This window comes from Rissa tridactyla, chromosome 4, assembly GCF_028500815.1.
Source record: "Rissa tridactyla isolate bRisTri1 chromosome 4, bRisTri1.patW.cur.20221130, whole genome shotgun sequence".
Classification (NCBI taxonomy): Eukaryota; Metazoa; Chordata; class Aves; order Charadriiformes; family Laridae; genus Rissa; species Rissa tridactyla.
Genome location: NC_071469.1, coordinates 17,648,429 through 17,668,296, shown reverse-complemented (window position 1 = coordinate 17,668,296; position 19,868 = coordinate 17,648,429). Strand labels below are relative to the sequence as shown.

The 19,868-nt window shown below is 41.1% G+C and overlaps 1 protein-coding gene and 1 non-coding gene across 5 annotated transcripts in view; one reads left to right on the top strand and one right to left on the bottom strand.

Moving 5' to 3' along the window:
• The window catches only part of KCNQ1 (potassium voltage-gated channel subfamily Q member 1), a 363,171-nt gene that overhangs the window by 327,928 nt on the left and 15,375 nt on the right, over positions 1–19,868 (top strand). The window lies entirely within an intron of this gene.
• LOC128909690 (U6 spliceosomal RNA) lies at positions 4,137–4,248 on the bottom strand. Its single transcript, XR_008466465.1, has one exon. It is a non-coding gene; the product is annotated as a U6 spliceosomal RNA (small nuclear RNA).

The window sequence follows — 19,868 nt, the reverse complement described above, 5'->3', positions numbered from 1 at the left end:
GTGTTTCCCACTGGTGGTCTTACCGTGTAAGTAGTCATGCAGAGTTTCAAAGCCTCATCTGCTGTTCTAGTGCTAATTTTCTATGTGAGCCAGAGTAGCTGACATGGCTGGAAATGCGATCTTATAAAAGGAACGGAGGTTACTTCAAGGTAATCTCCATTTTAAAACAAGTTCCACCCAGCAAGAAGTTGCATAGCTTTTACTGTAAGTGATAATATTGACTTTTTTTCAGTTTAATTTGGGTTTATTGATGACACAGCTTTACACTCTTGAAAGCTGAATCATTGAGAAATAGGTTATTCTCCAGTCGTCTTGGCAAATGATTCACTTTTCTTTGTACACCTTTGCCAGTAATCTAGACCACTCATGTAGTGTTGCTCCAGAAGTGGAGAATTGTGTTATTTCCAGAACAAATTCATACTGTCCCAAGTAGAAGCCACCACATTTTTATTTGATGGATGAATCTTTCAGTATCCTCAGCAGTGTGAAAACAAAATAATTTCCCAAAAGCATGGACTGTGCAACATTTTGGAGTATAGATTGGTAATATAAGTTTAACGTATGTAATAATTATTAATATACCTAACACTAAGGTACGCAAGATCTCTGTGGAAGCTTTTGTTCAGCTGTTGAGTATGTTGAACAAGTGTTTCCTAGAAATGAAAAGAAATGCTTTATGGGATGCGTGAGTCTCCCTAACTTATTATCTAGTTTGTAAAGTTTGGATGGATTAAGTTTTTCCCACATTTCAAAAGCATCATGTTTGGGTTTTCTAATAGCTATTTTGCCTGTGCAGCTCTGTCAAGTAATTGGTTTGGATTATTGGGGGTTTCTAAGTAAGAAAATTATATGTTTCGTCATTTTTGACTGTAAAATAGATAATTCTTAATACATATGCTCGTATGCTGACACGAATATGTGTTAAAACATGCCTTTAAAAGCTAATACTAACTCACTGTCATGCATTAAATCCAGTCTTTCTTATGGAATATGCTGTACTGAGATACAAATACAGATGATTCCAAAGTCTCTACTTAACCTGACAGAAAACAAACCATGAAGAATCATAGAATCATAGAACAGTTTGGTTGGAAGGGACCTTGAAGATCATCTAGTACCAACCCCGCTGCCATGGGCAGAGACACCTCCCACTAGACCAGGTTACTCAAAGCCCCATCCAGCCTGGCCTTGAACACCTCCAGGGATGGGGCATCCACTACTTCCCTGGGCAACCTGTTCCAGTGCCTCACCACCCTCACAGTACAGAATTTCTTCCTGATATCTAATCTAAATCTACCCTCTTTCAGAAGATGGTGGAATCTTCTTCAGAGCTCCAGATCTTTTTCAGCTGAGCTTCCAAGTTCCCAGATAGCCCTTTCCTATTAAAATCCAATTCCCTATGAAGAATCCATGGGTGATTCTTTCATGCTTTCATCCATCTTTGTAATAGCCATCACAAACTGGATAAACTAAAGATGATGAAAATTTTATTTTTCATCCTACTTCTTGTTGTCAGTGCTAACATAAATCAGCTTCACTGTAAGAAAAAAAAAAAGGAAAAAAAAACACCAAAAAAATGAGAAGAAAAGTAAATACAGCTGTAATTCTAAACATTTGTAACATGAGTTATGGACACGTGATGCCAGAATTTGTAATCTTTAAAGAGTGTGTTTTTATAGTACAGAACTTAATATTGCAAAACTGAGTAACAGCATAGAACCTTATGTGATTTTTCTTCCATGATGTTAAAAGCATACTCAACTTATCCCTTTCCAAGCAAGACAGCGTAACTTCCAAAACTTCATACATTTTTTAAAGTGTTTTGATTTTGTAGAATTGTGAGGACATAGGTATTTACCTGGTGTAAGCTGCTATAACACCATTTTTTCAGTGGAAATAGTGATTTATCCCAGATGAAAACTCAGCCTAAAATACCTAGCGTTTTGTATTTCGTTGGGTCACACCATATTATTTATTGTTGTTACTTAATATTAAGACTTGTTTAGGCTGTTGCCATCTACATTTCAGTTATTGCAACATTATTTTCTCTGATGTTAAAAGAAACTATTTCACCCTGTCTTACTTCATGAAAGTATCTGTTGCTATTTCCAAGTTTCCAAGTCCACAGCTTTGATGTTTCAACCTTCTCTTTGCATCCTTCTAACTCTTTCGCCGTCATACTGAGTATATGGCACTTATATTCATTTTCAAGACTTTTCATGATCTATCTCCTTCTTGTCTGTCATCTTGCCTTTGGCTCATCACTCACACCAGCTTGCATCACCTACTTCCTAGATCATTAGAGAAGCCCATCTGTACTTTGTCTCATATATAGAGATATATATATACACATATATGTCTGCTCAGAGTCATTCTCCATCAGATCCTTCTGTAAAACTCATGCCAGATTAACTGTCTATTGTGCTGTCTATTGTCTCCTTGTTGTCCCCCATCTATTTGTTGTCACCGTGTGACACTTGGACTAGAAAACATACGAAGCAGGAACTGTCTTTCCCCTTGTTCTCTTTCTGTTTCCAATATGGAGTCTAGCACACCTGGAGTCCTGATCAGATTGGTCTTTTCTTGAACTATGGTGATAAATACACCATAAAAATGATCATAATGGTTGTTACTGTTCATGCACGTGGTATAAGTGTGTAAAGGACTCCTCTAGCGTACATTCACACCACATTTCTGCACTGCAGTTTTTCTGTGGCTTCTTAAGCTTCTCCAGGTTTACTGTTGTTAGGAACAGACCCGCTCTCTCCCAAGGATCATAGAATCATAGATCATAGAATCATAGAATTGTTAGGGTTGGAAGGGACCTTAAAGATCATCTAGTTCCAATCCCCCTAGTTCCAACATCTCCCACTAGATCAGGTTGCTCAGAGCCCCGTCCAGCCTGGCCTTGAAAACTTCCAGGGATGGGGCGTCCACCACCTCTCTGGGCAACCTGTTCCAGTGTCTCACCACCCTCGTGGTGAAGAAGTTCTTCCTAACGTCCAGTCTGAATCGACCCATCTCTAGTTTTAATCCATTCCCTCTAGTCCTGCCATTACCCAACATCCTAAAAAGTCCCTCACCAGCTTTCTTGTAGGCCCCCTTAAGACACTGGTAGGCCACTCTAAGGTCTCCTCGGAGCCTTCTTTTCTCCAGACTGAACAACCCCGACTCTCTCAGTCTGTCCTCATAGGAGAGGTGCCCCAGCCCTCTGATCATCCTCGTGGCCCTTCTCTGGACACGTTCCAGCACCTCCACATCTCTCTTGTAGTAGGGGTTCCAGAATTGGATGCAGTACTCCAGGTGGGGTCTCACGAGAGTGGAGTAGAGGGGGAGAATTGCCTCCCTTGACCTGCTGGCCACGTTTCTCCTGATGCAGCCCAGGATATGATTGGCTTTCTGGGCTGCTAGTGCACACTGACGGCTCATGTTGAGCCTCTTGTCTACCAGCACCCTCAAGTCCTTGTCTTTAGGGCTGCTCTCAAGCCAGTCACTGCCCAGCCTATATTGGTGCTTGGGATTGCCCCAACCCAGATGGAGGACCTTGCACCTGGTCTTGTTGAACTTCATGAGGTTGGCATGGGCCCACCTCTCCAGCCTCTCAGTGTCCCTCTGGTTGGCATCCCTTCCCTCCGGCGTGTCACCCACCCCACAGAGCTTGGTGTCGTCGGCAAACTTGCTGAGGGTGCACGCTATGCCACTGTCCATGTCGCTGATGAAGATGTTAAACAAGACCGGTCCCAGTACTGATCCTTGAGGGACTCCACTTGTCACTGGCCTCCACTTGGACATGGACCCATTGACAGCCACTCTTTGGGTGCAGCCGTCAGGCCAGTTCTTTATCCACTGAATTGTCAGTCCATCAAACCCATATTTTATCAGCTTGGAGACTAGGATGTCATGTGGGACAGTGTCAAAGGCTTTGCTCAGGTCCAGGTAAATGACGTCAGTTGCTCTCCCCTTGTCTATGGATGTAGTGACCTTCTCATAGAAGGCCACCAGGTTTGTCAGGCACGATTTGCCCTTGGTGAAGCTGTGTTGATTGTACCCAATTACGTCTTCGTTATTCTTCTGCCTCATCAGTGCCTCCAGGAGGGTCTGCTCCATAATCTTACCAGGCATGGAGGTGAGACAAAAAAAACATGGAACGCTTCACAAATTTGCGTGTCATCCTTGTGCAGGGGCCGTGCTAATCTTCTGGGGGTCATTGCATTCATAGGGAACTAAGTTCAAAAGAGGGCTAAGTTAGACATTGACACATAGACTTCATACTTGTGAAATTAACTTTTAAGAAAGGATTTGAAATGGAAAATGTTTGTCACTGCAAGCATTTTGTAATTACTCACTTATGATTGAGAAGGGATTTTCCTCTGTGTCTTTCAACTAAGATGAAAGTAAATCTACCTTTGGTTTGAGGTATCATGTAGAACTAGAACAATTTTTGAACTTGCCTCCGTGTCCTTTAGAAATTATATACGTCGTTCTGTGTGCCTGTTACCTTGCTTAAGATACGTACTCACTGTAATGTTTTCTGCCTGTGTAGTGTTTTCAGGTAATTTTCATTTTCTTTCTAAGTATTTTAAGGACACAATTCAATTGCCATTGACTTCAGTGGAAGCTGGATCAGCCGCCATAAAATGGTCAGTTAAGGCTTGTTTGATAAAAGGAAAAACAAATTTACTGTCAGGCAAGTTGAAGATGTAAGCGGAAGGGACAGCTGGCTCAGGCTTGTACGAGGTTATTGCCTTCTGTATAGTTTCAGGAAAAGATTAGCCGGAGGCTATTACTTATCTGAATAACTCCTTTCATAAAGTCTAGCCGTTAGCTATGTGAGCAGGGAACTTACAGTGTTATTTCCCCCTCTTGTATTTAATTAGTGCAAAAAATTACATTCTCTGAGCGCTGGTTTACAAAGTGGCTTGTTCCTGGCATTGTAAGTATGTCGAAGGTAGTACTTGGTGTGAAATACATGAGTGTTTTTTGTGATAGTATTCAGTATATAAGTCTCAGGACTCTGCCCCTGTATCAGTCACTTCTCTGCTCCTGGAGTAACAGCATTTTCTGACGCTCTTGTCCTGTGCCATGATTAAATAGGAATCTGTTTACTGAAGGATTTCTACAGCTGTAAAACTAAGCAGAACACATGTCCAGAGGAGTGAACAGCACGTCATAAATAAAGAAGAGTTTATTCACAATCTCTCCAGCGGCTGATGAACCTATCAGGCACAGGAGGGCTTTCAGAACAGGAAACTTCTGTGAAGGACAGAAGCTAGCTTAGGATCAGTGATTTATCATTGCATGTTGTGTAAAAACAGCAGTGTGCTGACACATCTGCAGAGCTCGATATATGAAGCTGTTGTACAATTTGCCCCAAAAAAGTTAATAAAAAAAATATTGATCTCTAGTTGAGTTCTGCTGGCCTCTGAACCACATCTAGGTAAGAGAGAGGTCTGCTGGCCCAAGAGATGTCACAGGAGGGAGGTCTGGTCCGAAGCCAGGACCCTGGTCTGCGTATGGAAACAAAAGCAATCTTCCCTGCCCTCAAGAAATGTTTGTCAGCTGCATGCTGTCTGACCTGCTCATTGGATCAACGTAAAGGGATGGGGACATTATTCCTCTCCCATGTCCTTCACAGAAGTTGTGAGGAGGAGGCTGGTATCATCAGCAGTACAAACTTACGCATTCCTTTGGCTCCATCAGTGCCAAAGGTTCATGTTATCATCACCCTCTGTGTTTGTGGAGAAAGGTCTGTGTGCATCAGATGTCCAAAAAAGCCCCTGAAGTTGTTTATGGCTATTCCTTAAAACCATGAAATTTTTTTCTGGGTTTTGGGTGGTGTTTTTTCTAAGTTGAAAAAAAAAAAAAACCAAACCAACATTAAAAATGTTAGTAATTTTGAAGAAAATGAAAGTAAAAGCGTTTCAAAAGGAACGTGTGAGTTTCCAGATGCCTCCAGAGTATTGAGACGTACTTTGTAAGCGAAGAATGTATCAAGTTTCTTCATGATGTGGTAGATACTTTCATCTACATGAGCCCCTACCTCAGCCTACCTTTTTTTCCTTAAGTTACTAATCCGTAGAAGTAACTGATTAATTTGATTAGGATTAGTGAGAGAAGTATCCTCTAGGCATATTTTCCTCTCTACCACATAATGAAAGCTGAAGAATACCCCATACGTTTGTTTTTAACCTCTACGTGGTTTTTAACCATGTAGAAAGGCAAAACTCTGTCATAGAGGCAGAGAGGAGGGAAAATGTAAATTTTCCTTTTCTTTTCAAAGTTAGTATAGGCAGGTTTGACTGCACTGGAGATAACTCTAGTCAACTCAAGCCTCTCCCGTGTGTTTTAGCAGAGTTCATCAATCCAGAATTATGTGTCCAAGGTTCAGCAGAACAAAAACTCTTGCTGCTGACACCTGAGCCAGGGAAAACTGCACTGAGGCCCCAAACTCCTGTATGTGTTCAGGGAAGAAGAGTACTTGGGTCAGTACTGCCTAGCGTTGGGTTCAGACAGGCACTCTGAAGGTGAAAAGGCTTCCACAGCCTTTAGGAAACAAGCCATCCTGCCTTTCTGAAGGACGTTATTCACCTGGACCAGAGAGACAGAATAACACTCGTGCAGTGAGTTTTCATTTGAAACAGCAAAACAGTGGAACCTGGCAGCGGGCTGGTAAAATGATGATGCTCCGCTGCATCACCTTATGCGCATTATTGGCTGCACATCCATTTAAAGTAGAAAATACCCTTTCCCCAAGTTAACTGTAGGATTTCCTCTGATTGTTCATTCCCATTTGTTTCTTATCATACATTCTTAAAGAGAAAAGAAACCTGGTCTAACAAATTAGCCTAGCATAGCAGGATCCCAATTAGCAGCATGGGTGCTTTGGAGCTTAGGTGTGCGTATTTTCTCTGAAAAATGGCTAAAGTAGTGCCTGAACAGATTCAGGGCTTGTTATGAAAGGATTAGGTCCAGCTTTTTTCTAGAACAAACTTGAACAAAAACCAATCTATTTTGTTCATCTTTCATAAAAAGATTAAGCAGACTGATTTATTATGTATTAGAGTAGTCACACACTAGAAAATTCTTTCCAAAGCAAAGGCACTTTTTTTATTCAATTAAAAAAAAAAAAAGAAGTTTGTAAACAGGAATGGACAGGAACTGCTACGTTCCTAGGCGGATCCAGTGTGAACACGTTACGCTTCAGTTTGAAGGTGGTTGGCAACTTTTTGGCAGGAATATTATTTATTTAATTAATTTGTGTGGAAAGAACCGTTCGGCTTGTTTTCCTGCTCTCCTTACGATCAAGAGCTTTTGCCTGTTGGATGCTCCATCGCTTCTTACATACCGCTTTTGCAACCTACTCCCTTTTCGCTTATGTGCGATGCTTTTCCTTCAGTTCTGTGAACCAAGTTGAATCAGCAGCAAGCTAACTCTCTCTAACTCTCAGATGCTTCAGCAGATCCCATGGTTTTATTGCTAAGCCATTAAGAGATTTTCTTTTTTTCGATTAAAACTTCTCTGAGCTGGTTTCTGGCCAGTAGCAGTTTCCCCAGCTCATAAGTTTTGGACTCTGGATGGAAGAGAGCCTCCAAACAAGCCCTGGTTCTCCCCCCTGGAAGCCCCCCAGTCCATCAGTTTTGAACACAGCAGCCTGGCCAGCAGAGATTGTCAGATACGTTGGGACACTCCATCAGTTTAATGTGGAGACAGGAGCCCTTCTGGGAAGTACCTGGTGGTGGCGTGGGGGAGAATTACAGGGACAAAAATTTTATCAAATGTTAGAAAACCTAAAAAAAAAAATGCATGCAGTGAATATATTCATCTCCACTGAGGTATGGGAGGGTCTTTTCTTCAAGAGTTATCTCATTCCTAATGGGCACCAGGAGCAGAGGAGAGTGCTTGGAGGGTAGGCACAGCAAGCAGAAGGAAATCATTATGTTGTTTTTTTTCTTATCAGTTTTGCAACTTAAATCTACCCTGAAGAGACGTGTTTCCACAGAGCTCTTCACACTTCCAAACAAAAGAGCTTTTCTCTCTTCCTTCCCCCTCGCCCTTCCCCCCAGCTTGGATGTATGGCTGGAGAAAAATGATTGCAGGCATTGTCTGGCAACAACAACCGCAGAGTCTCTTCTGGAAACAAGTTGGGTCAGGTTCACGAGCGCGCACAGAAAGAAAGAGAGAAAAGAAAAAAAAAAAGGGAAGGGAAAAAAAAAAAAAAGAAATAAAGCTCCCTGGCCAGATAAATAACTCACTTTTGGAAGATGCTTCACCAGTGTTCCTGCTGTTATATAACAGCCTCAGCCAAGATCCAGCTATTTCATATTTGCTTAAGAAGAGAGTCATACAGGGAAAACATTACTGTGCTGTGTTACTTGTTCAGTCATTGGTACTGGGAGAGGTGATATGCTAACAAAAGTATGCAGTAACAAGCATTTCAAATGTGATGTTTTATTAGTTTTGCAGTAAATACAGTGAAGATACTGATGACTAATTTCTGCTCTTAATTTAATTCATGTTGTGAACATGAAAATGAGGAGAGAATTAATATCTCGGTGGCTGGATCCTCTCACTGACCCTATGCTTGTTTGCATTTAAACAAAAGAAACTCAATTTCTGCCCATGCTTTGCTGGAAAAAGATGTCTGTAGTTTTGTCTGGGTGTCGTGACAAAGGGGTTTAATGTAACTTAAAGAAATAAATTGAGTATAAAATTGGGAGCTGATTAGAGTAGTAAAATAATCAGATGTTAAAAAGAGCAAAGACAGTGTAACGGCTAAAAGCCCAGGAGTGGGAATCAGGCCAGCTGGGGTTCTGCTTCCATTCAAGCATGCTGTGCAACTCTGAGTAAGTCAATAAACCTTGCAGTGCTTCGCTTCGACCATCTGTAGAATGGGAATAATAAAAATATTATTCCCTGTCTCCCCAAACTGCAGTGAGCCATTGAGATGAGTATTGAGTCAGAGTGCTGCGAGTTGAGAAAAGACAGATTTAAACTTTCCCAAAGTTCAGGAGTTTGCTTCCAGTTCATTTCTATTTGGGAGGCTCCACTCCACCTTTGCAATTGTAAATCTGTTTTCCTCCCACCTCTATAGCTGGTAGGCGTCTATTGGCCTAATGTGAACGCTCAGCAGACAGGATGCGTTTATGTCCATGACAGTGTCGTTATGAGTCAAAAAAGTATGTTACACTTCGGGTACTGTGGCAACAGGGAAAAGCGCGCACAGTTGAGGATGAGAAAATGAAGTGAAACCATGGGACTAGTAGTTAAATTCTTTACATACTTCAGAGATATCTCTCTCAAGCAATCCACTCAACATCTTACTAACCCAAATCTCATGAGCCCACACTGTGTACTTTTAATTATGACAGCAACTTTCTTCTTCAAGTTGTTTTGCAGCTCTCAGATGGAGTGTGTTCTAGTGCCCAAGCATCACCAAGACATACCTTTGTGCTTATCTCGCTGCACCCTGAGAAATACCATCGAAGTGGATGAGGAATATTCTCAGTGCACATAGTTATTCCCATCCATAAGTCTCGGTTAGGGCTTAAGCGTACGCAGTAAAGGGACGATTGGGACGCATGAAATGCTATACAATTTAGCCTCTGCTAAATTATCTTTGAATTGTTTCTAGCTATAAATTGTTTTCCCTTTTAATTTTCATCTCTGACTCTGGGTTGTACTTAGAAACAGAAGTGCTGAAATACAAGTCCAGGCTTCCTGGTGGATTTAGCTCAACGTTGGAGTCTCCAGAGGTTGAGATAAGTTCCAGAGATGATTCCAACAGTTTGTTTGCTTGTTGAAAGTAATTTCCAGATCTCCGAGTAGTTCAGAAGGTGAAACAATCAATTATCTACACTCATGTGCAGAATATCCCCAAGGTGGTTAATGGGACAGAATGTTTAAAAGGCACCGGGAGCCCAGCTCAGTAAAGCTGCAAAGACCGCAACAACTTGGCCATCCAGTCTCTCCATAGGCTACAACTGAAATTTCTCACATCTTTTGTACGTTACATGCAAGCCAAAAAGCAAGCGTAAGAGCAGCACGATTATTTTGTCAGAAAAAAATGTACATTTTCTCAGAATATAAATTCTTTTGTTTTTACACTCAAAAGGAATTGTAAAAAGAAATACACACATGCAAAGTGTTTTACTTTTTCCTGGTTTTGGTTAGCAGTGAGGGTTTTTTCACACAGCCCTCACTAAAAGTCTGCCGTATGGGAAGGGCTTACAGTGTGTCGTAAACAGCAGGTTCAAATCAAGGCTAAACCAGTCCTCTCGGTCCAGCCAAAGCCACAGGGTGCTCGAAACTCCAATCTATTGCAATATTGGAAACAAACTACTGTGCAGTAAATTGTAAAGACTATTTTTTCATGTTGCTCTTCTTATATGAATCCATTTTATTTTAGCTACCAAACAGGGTGAACAATCTGAGACAAAACAAAAGGAGGGAGAAAAAGTCTTTTCAGTTACAGAATTACATTTTTCATGGTCTTAAGTTCATGAAGCTGCAAAATAATAAATTTAAAGACATTTTAAAGACTAAGTCGAGGGGTTTGTTTCTTTACATGCTCTAAAATTCTTTACTTCTTGACATATATTTTATTTTACATTTGGCAAGATGGCAGCCTGAGCCCTGAAAATCACCTTGTTTTAGCTACCTTGAAGCAATTTTAAAGTTATGAAGTGACTTTAAAAAAACCTGTCTTTTCTTGGTTAGTATTGGTGCTACAGGATTTAATCCTAGTCTGTACATGCATATTCTGTAACACTCAGTAAAACTATGTTTGGGAATCCTCCATGTAGTAAGTTTCCCATGAAGTTCTGAAAGCAGAGTTCTTATCTTATTGTCAAATGATTAAATATCTTTTTCTTTCTTTGTTTTTAATTTTCTTGAAAGCAGTAGGAGTTTAACACCCAGTCATCTGTGTGGGTTAGGAGAAGTTAGGAGATATTAAGGCTCACGGTTTACTAAAAGGCATTATCTTTTCTACTTCAGATTGACAAGACTTAACTATCATCTGATTGACTGTTTTTCAGCGTAGGCCTTGGTCACCGACAGAGCTCCGTGCATCCAGTGTATTACAGTGGCAGGACTCCAAGGCAGTATTTGGCTATCAGTTTATTCACTAAATTTTTCATTCAAAATCCCTCTTGAGCTTTTCAGTATGGCTCAAATAAATTATTAGTTGGCTTAGAGTGCTGGCTGTAAATGTTTGGGCCTTTATTCGAGCATTAAAAAAGGCCTGGGAACTATTTCAGGGAAAGTATTATTAACAAATTCTGTGTGATAAAAATCTACTATTTGTTTTGGTTTTCAACCAGGATTTTTTATTTTGGGGGAAAGGCAGGGAGGAGGTTGGTGGCAAGGAGGACCATTCGTATCAGAAACAATGTCATAGTTACATAGAGTAGAGAGCCTGCCTAGAAAACACAATTTAAAAAATGGTATAGAAACCTCTATAGCGAAAGAAGGACGTCCCTATGGATGGTGGAGGAGGGTCTCCAGCAGCTGAGTCGGCAGCCTGGTACAAGAGCCCAGCTGAGGTAAAGGTTTCATTAAGAAAGCATTTCAGACAGTCAGCAGGCACACCCTGATTTCCAGGAAATAAGTGTTATCTGTATTAACTCACTGAATACAAATCAAGGTGCAAGCATCCCTTGGAAGCAGACAGAACACGCTGGAGTCCCCGAGCAAGGTTCCTTCAAAGAGCAGTGCACCCCATGTTTTCCAGAATTGCCCTGTGCGAGGGGATTTTCCGCACAGCGATCCTCAGCGTCTTCCTTTTCCATGTTAAATTCCCTCTACACGATGTTTCTGGTGATGTTTTAGTCTGGTCAGGTGTGGTTGTCAGTCTCGGTTAGTATTGCCAGTTGTGTCATGGAGCTCAGTGTTATCCCCTGCAGTTTACAGATCTCGCTGGGTTTCTTCTACAGCCAGGATATTCTTGGTAAACCACAGTTTGATACAGTCCTCAAGAGACAATCGGGGTGAAGATTTTTGACCCGTGTCTCATAAAACCACATGACCAGCTCTTACTGTTTTCTTTCCCCTCTGTATTTTCCCTGTTAATCAGATCAATATGTACAAGACTGGCTTAACAAATTGGGCTATAGGAGCAAGATGGTTTCTTGTATCACCAAAACTGAACAACACAAGAGTTTAATGGAAAATTTTCACCTCTAATAATTGGATAGATTTACATTTTCCATCCATTTCCACAACTAAAAGTCTTGGAGAGACTTTGTTATCAAAACTTGAGAAAGTAGACTAACATTGACACTAATTGACTGTTCAGATTGAAGCGCCTCCAGGGCCAGGCCTGACCTGAGTGCTCCTGGGGCTAATCCTAAAGTAAATATGTTGTTGATAAAAAATAATTATGCTCGGCTGTGCTTCTGCTCCTTTTAAAGTCAATGGCAAAGGTCTCACTGGCTTTAGAGGACACCCATCCTATTGTATTTTCATACAGTGATCCCAAAACGCGGTCTGCTTTGGAAGGCTCCCTGGTAGGATTTGCTACCTGCTCACCTCAGGCAAAGCCGGAGGTGGAAAGGTGGTCTTCAACCATCCAAGGACAATGCATAGGTTTTTGGCAGCCCCATTATTTTGCAGCATTAACTCTAGCAGTTCTGTACAGGGAAAAACAACTTGCCTCTCCTGGGATTTCTGCTGGAAAGAGCTAGTTAGAGCTACTTACAGAAACAGGAAATTCTTCAGTTTTGTAAGTGATTTTAAAACTGATAGCCCTCATGACAGGCATTTCTTCAGACGCCCACTCCAAAGCGCTTCCCAAATGAGCAGGCACTTGTGTCAACATCTCAGGAGGGCAAGCTAATGGCAAGGAAGGACTGCGAAATGGTCAGGTTTTGTCAGGGAGAAGGGGGGTTATTAAAAAAGTAAGAAGTCCTAAACACCTGATCTTAGAGCTGTCAAAAAATTATCATTTTGGAAAAAAACAGAAGTCTCATTAGAAACCTCTGTCACATGTGAACAAGGCTCTTTGGATAACATTTTCAGTCAGACATTCCTGGAATCATTGATTTAGACTTTTTCATTGGGGTCAGTATTTTAATCCAAGGACATTGAAATGCTGCACTTAGTCTGTTTGGTTGTCTTTTTACTCCTTTTAGGCACTTTGGGATAGTGACAGGGTTTTTACTTTTTTAGTGAAATGTTTCGGTACTATCAACATTCATCACAAAGCTAAAACCATGTAGGTGTTTCCAAATCAAAATAATTTGCAGTTTCCACTTCTCGAAATATCTCAATATTTTGAGAGGTTAAAAAAATTGTGATATGCCATAATTTCCCATGCAACAGAAACTCTCTTTACTGACCAAGGCAAATAATGACAGTCCTCTCTTCTGTAAAAATAACCAAAAAGTGTGGTACTGAAGCCAAGTAATGAAGCCCAGTTTGTCTCCCATGAAAATGTATGTTGGGATTTATTATGTGTATTCACCTGCTTGTTCTTGGGCGTTGGGAGTGCTTCGGAGCCTTACCAAAACTTTATAAGACATTTCCCACTACAAGACTTTGTTTTAGTTGTGTGAAACTTCAACCATATGACCTGAAGTTTCCCATTTTGGGCATCTCGGACTAAAATTTTGGGGGATATTTCAGCTGAAAAGCTTCAGCCATTCCAAGAAGAAAGTTAGAGAGAGACACATAATTATTCCCATATTATTGTAATTATTTTTAAATCGTGTAAGTGTTTTGAGATGCTCTCCTATATCCCTACTTTGGAATGAAGACTTGAAGTTTGTTGTGAAGTTGTCTTAATTTCAAGTACATTTATTCTTTCTCTTAAAAAAAACACACGAACAAGTCAACCAACAAGAAAACAAAACCTTGACTTTTTATTTGGCCAAAGTAAGAGCCTCCAAAATCACACCTTCTTAGGGTAGAGAGGGACAGTGGAGGGGAAGGTGCTGATCTCCTCTGTCTGGTCATCAGCTATAGGACACGAAGAAATGGAATGAAGCTGCATCAAGGGAAGTTCAGATTGGTCATCAGGAAAAGGTTCTTCACTGAGAGGGTGGCTGGTCACTGGAGCAGGCTCCCCAGAGCAGTGGTCAGGGCACAAAAGCCTGTCAGAGTTCAAGGAGTGTCTGGATGGTGCTCTTAGACATATGGTTTAGTTTTAGGTAGTCCTGTGAGGAAAAGGTAGTTGGACTCAAGGATGCTCGTGGGTCTCTTCCAACTTGATATATTCTATGATTCTAAATACCAGTTTAAAAAATAAATAAAACTACTTGATTCTCAGAAGAAAACTACTTCTGAAGTAGAAAACTACTTGTTTTTTTCAGAAGACAAAAGTTTTCTGAAGACAAGGTAATATAGTAGTTCTTTACTGACACGTGTATAACTACTCTTTTTTTTTCCTTTTCTTTTTTTAGTAAGAATGTGTGAAGTGCAGGTCATATAGTTAGAGAAACCCATTAAGTGGTTATTTGCTTTTTTCCTGAAGCATGGCACAGTTTGTTGTTTCTGTGGCCGCTTGCACAGAGGACTCTGCAGAGAAATAGCAGCATCCAGACTTCCTTCACCAAATAGGAAATCAAAATATGGGACTTTATTTCCTAAGTTTGGCTTTTCTAATGCTTCAAGAAGCAAGGCCACAAGTAACTATTGCTATGTGAACTTATATATTCTTGCAAGAGGTTAGAGGCATGTTGTTCTCCTTCTGTGCTTAGGCCCTGTGTGCCCAAAGGCTGGAAGTGGCTCTGATGTCTCAGCTTATAAATACAGATTTGACTACAGTCTTGCAGTTAGTAAGCATAGGGTTAATGAAGGAAGACGAAGCTGATTTGAACTTGAAAACTTTGGTTCAATTCCTAGCTTTTGCCCCAGATATTTTTTGTGTGAGCACAGGCAAGACATTTAATCCCTCCGTATCTCAGTTCCATATGTATAAAACAGGAATGAAAATACGATCTTTGTCCCACCCCTTTTTTTTATCTCATCTATTTAGATCATGCATTTTTCAAGGCAAGGGCTGATTCTCTCTCTGTGTGCGAACAATTCATAACCCATCAGGGCTCTGATCTCAGACAAGGCCCCTAAATGCTATTAGTGTGTAGTAATAGTAGGAGGAATAGGAGGAGTAATAACAACAACAACAACAACAACAACAACAACAGATAGAGCTCAAATTCTTACAGACAGCTCTGAGCCATTACACATTCTGGAGTATGAAATACAGCCGAGCCCAGGACGGCTGTTTTCATCAGAGACGAAAGTTAAGAGTTTGGCAGCGCGATGAAATTTGGCGTTATGTAAGCTGGGCTTTGCAACTTCAAACCATTGTGGGGTTTATGTCTTTTTTTTTTTTTTTTTCACCTTCTCCGTACGGTTCAGGCTGCGACTGGCACTGTTTTAAAGCTGGCTCATTGTGGGATGTACCCTGCTGCAAGCAACGTTTGGAAATCTGAAAAGAAGGTTTCTTTAATTAACTGAAAACCAAAGCCCATAGTCTACTTGATATGAAAAATAGACCAAATTATAGTGGTATTCATAGCCTGCTGGAATGGTCGGTTGTTTTGGAAAAAAAAATGTTTTTAAAGGAGACTTGCCAAGAAACTGTTCTCTCAGGAAATGATAAATGGCAGTTTGGAGACTTGAGTGGCCTGTACTGTATGTATGTGTCTTGGTAACTGCTGACTCAATCGTGTGTGCTCCTGATGGCTCCCACATTCACAGCACGGGGAATGTACAGTCCTGATTCACAAACTCATTACTGTCCTGCAGTTCGGGACTTTTACACATGGCCTCGGCATTGTTTTATCTGCAAACAATGCAAGCACATTTCTGTAAATTACACTTTAGATAACCTTTTGGTTGTCATTACTTTTACAGCATATGCTAAAAACCTTGCCATTTCTTTTCCAAAACTGTAGTTTCTCTGAATATATCCTGCCAGGTTTGGTGGTTTCTGTTTGTTGGGATTATTTTTTTCTTTTATAGTATGTTTTCTATGAAGTTGTGCAGTTTTAGGAAATTTAAATAACGTAAGAATGAAGACATGGCTAGAATTTCTATGACAGGGTTGTTTTTTAAAAGAGTAAAAGAAAACACTGCCTATTTGTGCACTGAAGAAAGATCCGCTTTAAACAATGTACCACTTAGTAATGTGAGTTCTTCGCAGTTATATGTGCTATTTACTCTATCTTATTACTATAGGGGATATGCTGTGTGCAAATGGACAAGCCTTTGATGTGTTCTCCTCTGACTGCTGACAGTGATCTTCTTTTTCAGGGCATTTTTACTACCTTAATCCCATTGACATCAATAAATTCACTCCTCACTTACTCTGGGGTGGAAGAGAAGCAAATTGGGACTATTGTATATTTAGGAGACGTTGTTGCAAAACATGTCCCCACTCCTGAGTCTCAGTGGAGGGAGAGAGAGGTTCATGGGGTAACACAGAGCTCAAGGGATGGTTTTATTTCTCATGTTGCCTAATGAATCTGGCAGAAAAGGGTCACACGAATGGAAGAAAAAATTTGCATCTACATGTGGACTAGGGAAGTGATCGTCCCCCTGTACTCGGCACTGGTGAGGCTCCACCTCGAGTACTGTGTCCAGTTTTCGGTCCCTTACCACAAAAAAGATGCTGAGGTGCTGGGGCAGGACCAGAGAAGGGCAATGAAGCTGGTGAGGGGTCTGGAGACCAAGTCTTATGAGGAGCGGCCGAGGGAGCTGGGGTTGTTTAGCCTGGAGAAAAGGAGGCTGAGGGGAGACCTTCTCGCTCTCTGCAACTACCTGAAAGGAGGTTGTAGCGAGGTGGGGGTCGGTCTCTTCTCCCAAGTAACAAGTGGTAGGACAAGAGGAAACAGCCTCAAGTTGCGCCAGGGGAGGTTTAGACTGGATATTAGGAAAAATTTTTACACTGAAAGGGTTATCAAGCACTGGAACAGGCTCCCCAGGGAAGTGGTTGAGTCACCATCCCTGGAGGTATTTAAAAGACGGGTAGACGAAGTGCTCAGAGATATGGTTTAGGGATGGTTTTTGTCAGAGTTGGATTGATGGTTGGACTACATGATCTGAAAGGTCCCTTCCAACCTAGGCGATTCTATGATTCTGTGTTGGTGAAAATTTATACTGTGTGCTTGTAAGTACAAGGTGAAGTACGGATTAAAGAGTTTGGAGATAATTTGGTAGAAAATGAAATGATTCATTGCCTTTAACTTGAATGTTAGAGTTCCTAGGCATCTTATGAAGAATTTGTGCATTTGGTCATCTGCATCCTTGAAAACCTTTTTAGCGTTCACCCAAGAGGCATTTGTGAAAATGCTGAATGCTTCAAATTATCCCTTCTCTGCCTTTGCTCCATTATTTTTCTGCTCTTGCTCCTGTTCTTTGTTGTTTCTGAACAAATTCTTCTCCCACTACCCTTTTTCTCTTCCCCCACCGTAGGGTACTGGGGTGCAGAGTGGCTGTGAACAGCCGAGTGGAGAACCCTGCCCACGCTATCAGGGCTCCTTGCCTTTGGTAGAAATGGTGCTACTTTTATATTGAGACCAGCATGACACCTTGGAGAGTATTTAATTGAAGGAAGCACCTACGAAAGTAACTTTCCACTCTGTGATTTGCCAGTGAGAAATCTGCTGAGGGGTTTTACAAGCAGTCTGACATATTGGCAGAAGGGGAACGTGAAATGCAGGTATCTCTGCCCCCCTCTGACCAGTTAGATGCTGGTTTTAAGATTATATGCCATTGATTCTTCAAGTTTTGCATGCCGAGCTAAGGGAAGTACCGGCACTGATTAGCATCAGTGCGAGCAGGGACCGCCTGGGGAGAACTGCAGATGACTTCAAATGGGGAACTACATCAGTGAAAAAAATGAATGCTGACCTTGGTATTTGAGTTCCAGCGTAATTTTAGGTATGTAAATAGCACCTATGAATCACTAAGTGAATATAATGAAATTATTTGACATTTCTTACATGTTTGCAAGTTTTGCTGGGTCAGGTGTTGCTATACAATGAGAGATAGAAAAAATGTCATTTACGCGAAAGTCAGAAGTACATATGCTTAAATCTAAAAATAATGCTAACCTTCGGATTCCATCAACAGTATCTGATTACTCTCTGAATTTTCTCTTTTCATTCTTATGTTCTGGACTGTCTTCTTGTGCCCAGCAATGGGGTATTGCAGTCTTTCACCTTTAGAGACTTCGGAGTGTATTTCCAGGGTTGCCTAGTTTTGCGGGATCAGAATGACTTGCTCTAGCAATATAATGATGTCTGTCTCCTGGGGTGGCTGATTTAAAACCTTTGCCATGAGCAATGACCCCCAAGTGAGTGAAGTGTGTAATTAGTACAGGTGTTCACTGTACTAACAAAAGCATTTTTAGGCTGTGGGACTGTTTGCAAAGATTGAGTTCATGTCATTTTCTACACATGGCAGGCTTCTTTGTCTAGCACGGATATACAAGCCCTAAATTAACTGTAGAATTATAAATAGACCGTGGTTACAATACGCCAGGAGAGAAACCTCGCTTTGACCTCTTGTATTGTGCAGTCACTGTTATGGAAAGTTATAGACTATGTGTTTCACATATACTTACTTCTTCCCAAATACATGGATCTGAAAAGCTCACTGGGAGTCGAGGGCACTCAGAGAGTAAGGGAAGCGTTGAGCAGCACCTTGCAGCACTGCACCGCAAACAGGTTTGACAAAGTTTGACCTATGTGAAATATTCACATAGAAATGTTTCCCTGGAAAGCGACACTTATTCCTATGTGTCAGCTGTATGGAGAACCGCTGTGATTTAAACAAGCTGCTTCTTTATCTAGAGGCTCATATAACTCTTGTACTAGATGCTCGGTTGTGCTGCAGCAGGGAAAAAAAGAAGGACGAAGAATCATGATAAAGAGATATTTGTGATGACGTGTCTGTATGTCTGCACATCATCTGCAGGCTGTGGATTTATTAGTTTTTCAGTCACTAGAACTGTTATATAAATAATGCATATCAGAGCCGGTCACACATGGTCTTCGCACTTGCACGTGTACACTGCGAGTACTGTCTGAGCCAGAGAGGAGTAAGTGCAACCAGACCTCCTCCGCCTTCTCTGTAAATCAACCTTTAAAAGGCGGCGTCAGACACTTGCGTCGTCACGACAGTCCATGTCCCATCTAGAAAGATGCATCGGTGAGGTTATTCTGGGGTTTTCGGGCAGCGTGGGTGCTGTTCCTGCCTTAGCCATCATTTTCTGCAGGACCTGAGGCGAGTCATTTCACCTTCTGTTGCTTCCATTTCCTCAGCCGTGAGTACTGGGTGTCATAAAGCATTCTGAGGCTTGGAGGTCAAAAATGAAAACAGAAGCACTTGGTATTTTTATCATTTTTGTTATTCCCGCTGTTGTTCAGCATCTATCTTAAAATTTAGATACAATTTGAGATTATTTCTCGATTTGAAAAGACTGCTGCTTTAATATACGAATCAACTATGCAGGTACTGTAAAGTAAAAAGGAGCAACTTATACCTGAAAGGAACTGTGATGCTTGAAAGGGAATTAAACTCCTTTCACATTTCAGAGCAGATGTGCCAGAGCTAAAATTGTTAGCCGAATCACATAAAGCCGTCGATGAAACTGTCTTCATTAATTCAGAGTGATGTTAGCATTTTAATCTGTAAAGTCCTCAGTAGGTGCTATCTGACAACCTTTTTTCAAAGGTTGAAATGATTAAGGGTGAATGAATTTCTCCACTGAGTAGCAGATTACTCTCTCTGTTGGCTGGGGAATACTACTTAGCAAAAGAGAATAGCAGAAGAAAGAAAATAAATAACTCCATAGTAACTCTCTCACTCTTTCAAGGAAAATATGCAAAGGGAAAATAAGAAATGCCTGCAGCTAAACC